Raw genomic sequence first — 9,647 nt, forward strand, 5'->3', positions numbered from 1 at the left:
TGGGAGAATCTATCTTGTTACTTCCCATTTTACGAATTCTATTGCAACAACATTCTGCAAACTTCCAATAAAATCATGGAAATGGTTCCATGTTTTGAAAGATTTTCTGGTGAGCAAAGGGAAGGAAGGAAGAAAGGAAGGAAGGAAGGAAGGAAGGAAGGAAGGAAGGAAAGATTCATGAAGACGGCATCGTTTAAAAACTGAAATGCTTTAGTTCTACTTCTACTTTATTTAGGTGATTTTTCTCACTGATGTTTCCCTATCATGAAAAGATCATCTTTCCTTTCCTTGTCTTCCATTGGATGTTTGCCAGACATCGCTACAAAGCTAAAATTGGATAGAAATTGCTTTTGAACCTATATTCCCAGCACATAAAGTCAATGATTGTTATCAGTGCAAATTTTTACACAGTGGTCCATAATCATCCCTTTGTCCCATAATTCACTTCATTGTTGAGCTTAAAATTTCTGCTGATTTTCTTCTCTAAAATTGGGCTGGTCAAATATATTTAGATGGACTTCAAAATCTGATGGTGGATGGGGAGGAGGTTAATACATTTTCAAAGATGATAGTGGAAGAAGAAACATGTGATCCAGAACGATATTTTTCCCCTCTATTGGTGATTGCATCTTTTAATAATCATATTGCCTTCAGTAATTATTATGGCCCTACTAAGAGCTATCTAGATGTTTTGCATAGGCATTTAAGCATCATTTTAGTTTATTTGTGGATCAGATAATTATAGCTGGAGGTTTTAATTGAGTTTTAGATACTTTGTTAGATTGTACTCCCATTCTAGCTAAATTTAAGCCATATACATGGAAAGTGTTAGAGTCTTATATATTGGAGTCTAATTTAGTGGTGACTTTAAATGTTCATGGCAAGAATATTCTTTTAAAGGTTGAGTGGATGAACAAATACACCATTGTTTCCATTCTTTTCATCACAATACATAATCTCTGATAACATTATCAGTTATTATAATTGCAGTGTAGGAGTAAATATTTCAGATAATTTCTCTCAGATTAATATCAATATAAATAGGTGGTTAAAATGGTTATTGGTACCTTGTTTGACTTTCAACATTTTTGACTGAAATCTGCCTTGTCTAGGGGTTACAACTAATCAAATCCAAAACTCATGACGGGTGCTAATACATAATTATTTTATCTGTTTTCATACTATGTCAAGGATTTTTTCCTTTTTAAAATTTAAGGCCACATATCATACACATGATTCTGGGCAGCTCACAATTAAACATTGTATAGTATGTATGTACATATATATGTATATATGTATGCATGTATGTATGTATGTATGTATGTATGTATGTATGTATATATTTATGTATGAATGAATGTATTTGTTTATTTGTTTATTAATTTAGTTAGTTAGTCACCTGTCAAGCTATTTTTGTAATAACTCTATAATATTCCTGGTATTAAAGTCTACAAGGCAAGTTGGGGAACTAAAGAGGCAACAATAATCATAGGATATTCTTGGACATAATCTCAGTATGAAAATTGCAAGTAAAGAGATTGCAAGTAAATCCCTGCTGTATGGATTGGCAAATAATGACATTTGCCCTAGAGTCATACAATTGTAGTATATCCAGTTAAAATTGTTAAATGTTACAATTCAGTTCAGATGTGTGATTGAGATCTAGAATGTTGTAATGGATAATAACATTGAAACACACTTTGTATTGTTTTATGCCTAAAGTATTTCTAATGAAAAGTTAAAGAGAATTGTACATGGTAGACAGACAGACAGACAGATATTATAGATACCTATAGATAGATAACTATTTAGGCCATGTATAATTGATGGATTAGATGCCAAATTTTGATTTTAATATAGATTTTATCTGTTATTTATTATTTTATTCTAAACATTTTAACTGGATATTCCTTGAGGGTTTTTATTATTTCTGAATGTGGACGACAGCCTGTGAAATTGATTGTCAATCAGTCTTGCTTCCTAAGTGGACAGTTTGATTTCACAGAAGTTTGATTTACTTGGAGGTATATTGTGTTGTTTAAGTGTTCCCTTTATTTGTTTGAGCAGTGTATATCAGCTATTTGCAGGAACCTTAGAATAATTAATACCCATAAAAATGAATTAATGAATAAAGATCTTAAAATATATTAAATAAGTTTCTTAACTAATATTAAGCTTCTCTTAAACATTAAAGAATGGTTGTTGAAAAATTGACTTCATTATGTGTAAATAAGGTCAGGAATACCTATTCATATATAATGGGCTTTTCCCACTTGTGTCAAACTTTGGTTTAATATCCATAACTTTGTTAATATGGTTTTTGAATAAGCAGTGTGCTTTATTAAAATTTTAGAGTTTATCAAGAGATGAAGAAATATAGATTATGGATAATAAGTGTGGCAAAAAAGATTAGCTGTTTACAATGGAATGAAGGTGTCACCCTGAATCTACAATGAAGCTACACCTGAGGGCTCCGTGCTCATGGAACAGCTCTTGGCAAAGCTGATCAATGTCATTCAGGATGTTTGTAAAATGGGGATTTTTCCTGTTACCTTCCTTTCCTTGTTTTTCGTTGTGTACATTGGAAGGCATGCAGAAAGTAAGGAAGGTAAGAAAGAATAAGTGAAAGAAAGGCAAACAAGTGAAAAAGAATAAAAAGAAAAGAAGAGGAAAAAAGAGAATCTGAAAGTGAATGGGAATGGAGAGAGGAAAGGAAGGGTGAGCGAGGGAGGGAGGAAGGGAGGAAAAAAGGAAGGAAAGTGAAAGAAAGGCAAAAAGAAAGGAAAAGAAAGCAAGTGAAAAGGAAGGAGAAAGCAATAAAGAGAAAAGAAGAGTAAAAAAAGAGTGAAGCAGGGAAAATGAATGGGAAGGGAGGGAGGGAAGAAGAGAGGGAGGGAGGGAAAAGGAAGAAACAGTAAGGTAAAAAAGACAGAAAATGTAGTGAAATGAAAAGGAAAGAAGGGAATAAAGAGAAAGTAAGTGGGGGGGAAGAAACAAAGAAAGAAACATTGGAAGGGAGTGGGAGGGAGAAAGGAAAGAAGGGAGGGAGGAAGGAAGGAAGGAAGGAGGGAGGGAGGGAGGGAGGGAAGGAAGCAAGCAAAGACCTTTCCATCAATTTCGAAAATTTTCCCTTGCCTCCTTCTCTCTCAATCTGTCTCCAGAGAGCAAGCTTTTGCCTAAGATATGATGGGCTTATTCATCCCAGACGGAGGGCACATCATTCTCAAATGACTGACAAGCTTCCCCAAATGAAGGGCGAACAGAATGGGCTCTAATAGTGGTGGGCAGCTTTTCTAGTCAAACATCAGGGAAATTAATCTCAGCACCCTTGTACCTTTTGTCTGGAAATGTCATAAAGTAATATGAAAGGGTAATCCCAGTTCTCTCTACAGCTGGATTTCAATAGATTTACATCCTAAAGGGCATCTCTTTTTTTAAGAGCAGCAATATTCCTGCTCTTGCACACCATCACACCCAGCGACACGTGTGAGAATTCTGCCAATTTGGGCGAGGGGGCCGTTGACATTCAAAGGTTGGTTCTTCCTGGTGGGTCTCGCAGCCGGCTCTTCTCAAAAGTTTTTTCTTTCTTTCTTCTTTTTCTTTTAATTAAAATACCATGACAGAAAAAAAATCTTACTGCTTTGCTCTTACTCAGCCCTCCTGTTTGTTTTTTTAAGCCTTTAGCATTCCTTATTTATTTATTAAATTTAATCACCACTAAACTCATCTCAAAGAAACTCTGGGCCACTTACAGCATTAAAAATCAATCAATCAATCAAATATATATTTATATTTTATGCGTGCAATGACTAAATGGAGCAGCATTATATAAAAGCAAGCATTTCTTCAATGGGGATTTTAATACTCCGACAAAGTCAGTAGAGAACTGATGAAAGCTAACTAATTTTTAGTAGCTTTAAATAAATTTTACCCCCCCCCCGAGATCATGATGGCTATTGCCTCTTCATTTATATATAACTATTTGTGTATGTGTGTGTGAGTGTGTGTACCCCCAATAAAATCCCAATACAAACAGAATAAAATCCATTGGATTCCTTGTGAAGAAATAACTTGCCTCAAATTGTACTTGACTTCAGGAACATGTATTCAAGAAAATATTCCTTACAAAATACCAAGAAACATAGAATCTACCATCTTTCTCTTTTTCTCTTTCTTTTTCTCTTTCTTTCTCTCTCTCTCCCATCCATCCATTCCCCTCCTCTCTTTATCTAGCTGTCTGTCTGTCTGTCTATTCATTCGTTCATTCATTCATTCATTCATTCATTCATTCATTCATTCATTCATTCATTCATTCATTCATCTTCTGTGCTGCCCAATCCCGAAGGACTCAGGGCGGCTTACAACAATATAAAAAAAGTACAGTTAACAATAAAAAGAAGTCAAGTACAAATTAAAACAATAAACCCAGTTAAAACCCACAACTCAGCAATCCAATCAAAACATACGTATCATTCAATACAATTTGGCCATGAAAGATGTACAATTTATTTATTTATTTGAATTTTATGCCACCATTCTCCTTAGACTCAGGGCGGCTTACAACATGTTAGCAATAGCACTTTTTTTTTAGAGAGTCAGCATATTGCCCCCACAATCCGGGTCCTCAATGCATGGCCCCCAGGCCTGCCGACACACTTACATGCACTCATACTCATATGCACACATATTCACTCCTGTATGTATTTTATGTACCTGTTTTGAATTGCAAAATGTCACATCCCAAAGTGCAGATTTAAATATGTAACCTTATTCAAACTCGCACATACGTTTTGGAGGTGAACCTCTGGATAAATTCATATAAGCATCTGAAATAAACACAAATCTCCTCTACAGCATCGTTTTAATTAAATCCTTTTCATTGGGAATTCTTTTCAAATAGATTTTATTTGCCTCGGACTCTCAGCAGCCGCCCACAGAAAAAGCACAATCGTTCCTCCTGAGGACCGGAGGGAGTAAAACCTTCCTTTGATTGTCTGAAAGTTGAGTCATGGCAATTGCAAAAATAAAATAAAAATAAAAATGCATGGCTAAAACCCACACCGCATTTTGGGCATAAACACTCTAGAAAATGTCCAGAGATACTTTACTATAAGAGCCCACCACTCCTCCACTCGCTACCCTACGCAATGAGACTTACAGTCCTTAGGTTTAGAAAGCTTAGAACTACATTACTTAAACACAACCTAAGCATAGCCCATAAAATGATCTGCTACGACATCCTTCCTGACAACTTCAGCTTCAACCACAACAACACACGAGCACATAACAGATACAAACTTAATGTAAACTGCTGTAAACTCAACTGCAGGAAATGCGACTTTAGTAACTGAGTAGTTGATGCATGGAACTCACTATCAGATTCTGCAGTTTCGTCACCTAACCCCCAAAACTTTACCCTTAGACTGTCCAATGTTGACCTCTGCCAATTCCTAAGAGGTCAGTAAGGGGCGTGCATAAGTGCACCAGCGTGCCTTCCGTCCCCTGTGCTAATCTTTCTCTTACTAATACCATGTGTATAAACATTGTTATATCTTTGTATACTACCAATATGTAGTTGACTAAATAAATACATACATACATGGAATTGTGTTCTGGTTGATTTGAGTTATTTTGCTGCTCATCCAAGCAACTGCGTCAGTCAGAGCAAATTGATTGGGCAGGGGGTTGCTGGAATATGCTAACACTTCCCACACCATAAATGCATAACAGATTCAGAAACGTAAGTTTTTAGGTGTTTTTAATTTAATTTAATTTATCTGGTTTATATGCTGCCCAATCCCAAAGAATAGAATAAAACAATAATACATTAGAAGACAAATAAGAACAATAAAAATAGTAAAAAATCCATAATCTCATCAGTAAAAATCCCCAAACTACACTATACACTCGTACATACATACATGTCAAACAAATTATAATTTGGGCATGACTTGACGTTACTCTCACAGCCCCCAGGCCTGCTGGCAAAGCTAGGTCTTCAAGGTCTTTTGGAAGGCCAATAGGGTGGGAGAAGTACAGTTATTGCGGGATAGATGGTTCCAAAGAGCCAGGGCCACCACAGAGAAGGCCCTCCCTCGAGGGCTCACCAACTTGCACATTTCCAGTGAACGAGTCTATCAGCCTTTCAACCCCAATCCAGGAGCCTTTGCAGACAGTCACTTTTGCGACAAACTATTTTTGCATAAATATAAATGCAACATTAGAGTAGAGTAGAAATGTAATAGGAATAGAAATAGGATTTTTTAAACATTTCTTAGACCAAACTTTGTTGTTCCCAATAGTTAAATCGTATTTTAAGAGTCAAAACAGTACAGTGGGTGGTAAGTCACACAAAGTAAGAATGCCTGGGGTTATTTTTTTTCCCCTTTTTCCTCTTATTTTGGAGGAATGAGATAGGGTGGGAATAGGAAGGAAAAAGAATAATTCCTTTTTCATTCAATTTAGATTCCTCCTCTCCTCACCAACACTGGAGCTTTTGTTTGTGCTTGGCTCAAGTTTATGGAAAACTATGAAAACAGTTTTCTCTAGGCTTACAAACAGATGTACTGAACTACAATTACAAATTGCCCATTTATGATATATGATTGAGATAAGTATGCAGAGTAAAGAGATAGGTAGAGAAAAATAAGGGTTTTATTTAGGCTTAGATTTTATTTATCCAAACACACACATGTAGAAGAGGTGGTAGCAGACTCATTAGTAATAACTATAAGAAGGACTTTGGAGTCCTAGTGGACGATCACTTGAATACGAGCCAGACGTGTGTAGCAGCTGTCAAAAAAGCCAACACAGTTCTAGGCTGAATTAACAGAAGGGTAGAATCAAGATCACATGAAGAATTAATACCACTTCATAAGGCCTTGGTAAGGCCACACTTGGAATACTGCATTCAGTTTTGGTTTCCATGGTATAAAAAATATGTTGAGACTCTAGAAAGATGATTTAAAGGATGATTAACAGACTAAGGGCTAAAACTTATGAAGAACAGTTGCAGAAATTGGGTATGCCTATTATTATTATCGTTATCATTATTCCAAACTTTAAGTCTGAAATTCCCCTTCCCCCCAATAATCATCCTACATCAATTTTTTTTTAACCCTGCTGTTCTGTTCGAAAAAAGTTCCTAATGTTATGTTCCCGGGTCACCCTGACCCGGACCGAAAACTCTTCATTTGCAGTGCTTATGTTTGGTCTTTTTGAAAGCTTTTTTCACCTGGAAACATGTTTGAACATTTCTGCACACAATGGAATGAAAATTGAACTGAAAAAATTAATCCTTATTGGTTTATTTTGCACATAAATGTGCCTCCCCCCCCGTTTTTGTGAAAGTTTTTTCAATTTATGGATAGTTTTGCTTGCAAAATCCATTCTATTTTACTAAAGTTGGTGTGGGATTGGTAGCTTGAACATTTCTGCACACAATGATATGAAAATTGAACTGAGAAAATTAATCCTTATTGGTTTATTTTGCTCATAAATGGGCCCCCATGCTTATACTCAAATAGGCTTATACTCGAGTAGGCTTATACTCGAGTATAAAATGATATGGTCTTATATTCAAAAATAAACCAATAAGAATCATTTTTTTTCAGTTCATTTCTATTTTTCTTATGTTTAGGATTGTTCAATTTAGTATATCAAAACTTTTGAGTTTATTGATAATTTTGCCTGCAAAATGCATTCTATTTTACTATTCTATTTTGGTGTGGGATTGGTAGCTTGAACCTTTCTGAACATAATGATATGAAAATTAAACTGAAAAAATGATCCTTATTGGTTTATTTTGCTCATAAATGGGCCCCCATGCTTATACTCAAATAGGCTTATACTCGAGTAGGCTTATACTCGGGTATAAAACAATAAACCAATAAGAGTCATTTTTTTCAGTTCATTTATATTTTTCTTATGTTCAGGATTGTTCAATTTAGTATATCAAACCTTTTGGGGGAAAATTCCTTAGGGATTTGTAGCCTTAAAAAATATAAATTGACACGAAATTCAAAAAGGATGGGGGGAGGGGCTTTTTGATCAAAATAAAAATATAAGTCTCAATTTTTCCAGTTCAATTTTCATATCATTATGTTCATAAATGTTCAAACTAGTTTTCCAGTGGAAAAAGTTTTCAAAAAGACCAAATTCAAGTACCTAAAAAAAATCATTTTGATCCGGGTCTATATGACCCGAACAGAGTAAATGTGACTTTTTTTTTGCCAAGAAAAAAATTTTTCCCCCACCCCCACAAATATTTTTTTGATGATCAGCATTGTTAAATTGAGTAAATGAATGCGTAAGATTTTAAAGAATATTTCGGATTTGGAGCATAAAAAAATAAAAAGTGAAAATTGTTGCAAGCAGCCAGGGGGGGGGGGAGGCCTTATTTCTGATGTTATAAAAACAGTAAGAATCATTTTTTTCAGTTCCTTTATATTTTTCTTATATTCAGAAATGTTCAAGGTACCATTCCCACACCAACTCCAGTAAAATAGACTGCATTTTGCAAGCAAAACTATCCATAAATTGAAAAAACTTTCACAAAAACGGGGGGGGAGGCACATTTATGGGCAAAATAAACCAATAAGGATTAATTTTTTCAGTTCAATTTTCATTCCATTGTGTGAAGAAATGTTCAGACTACTTTCCAAGTGAAAAAAGCTTTCAAAAAGACCAAACATAAGCACTGCAAATGAAGAGTTTTCGGTCCGGGTCAGGGTGACCCGGGAACATAACATTAGGGAGTTTTTTTTTTCAGCAAGAAAGAAACCTCCCACCCCCCCAAAAAAATTCTCATAGAGAGAACCCCTGAAATGATGAAAAGTCATGAAATTTCAAGTTTCAGATATGCAGGGAAAATTTTTTACAGGGTCTCAAACCTTGATTTCGGGTCTCACAGACCCGAACAGAACAGCAGGGTTAAAAAAAATGCTACCACCCAAATGTAGTCTGTGGTCTCTTGATCCATGATACTAAAAATGAAAAGGGTCTAATATTTAAATTATGGCTTTCTGAAGTTGAAATGTCTCTTTCATCGCTCATTAAGCAATTTGTTGAGTAAAACTGCCTTTGTAAGGGAAAAAAACCCTTCTCATTTTGTTTTATGCGAGTCATTTTTTTTAGTCAAGAAAAAGCTGGAAGCCAAGGTCTGGATATAAAATTTGCCTAAAGCCACCTTCAACATCAGTTTCTTCAATAATCTAGTCTCTTAAATACTAAATGGTCCCAAAGTTACTACATTTTTTATGTTTATGTAGAAAGAACAAAAACCAAATATAAATAGGTGGTAAGTACAGATACAGGGTGCGTTCCAAAAGTAATGCAATTATTTTTTAAAAATAATTTATTGAACAGATTTGCACAAACACTTAAAATTCTTCAAAGTACTGTCCTTGGGCATTTTTTCCAGCAACTCTGCCATGATTGGTATGTGCCCTGGAAGGCGTCTTCGGGGACCTCTCGCAGGGTCTTCGTCACGGCTGATTGGATCTCTTCTATGGATGAAAAACACACCTTGCCACAACGTCCTATGGGTCCGCGAGTTCCTGACCAAATACCAGGTGCCAATGCTGCTCCACCCCACCCCCACCCCCATAGTCCTAACGTCACCCCAGCAGGCTTCTTTTTGTTGCCAG

This window comes from Erythrolamprus reginae, chromosome 10, assembly GCF_031021105.1.
Source record: "Erythrolamprus reginae isolate rEryReg1 chromosome 10, rEryReg1.hap1, whole genome shotgun sequence".
In the NCBI taxonomy this organism is placed as follows: domain Eukaryota; kingdom Metazoa; phylum Chordata; class Lepidosauria; order Squamata; family Dipsadidae; genus Erythrolamprus; species Erythrolamprus reginae.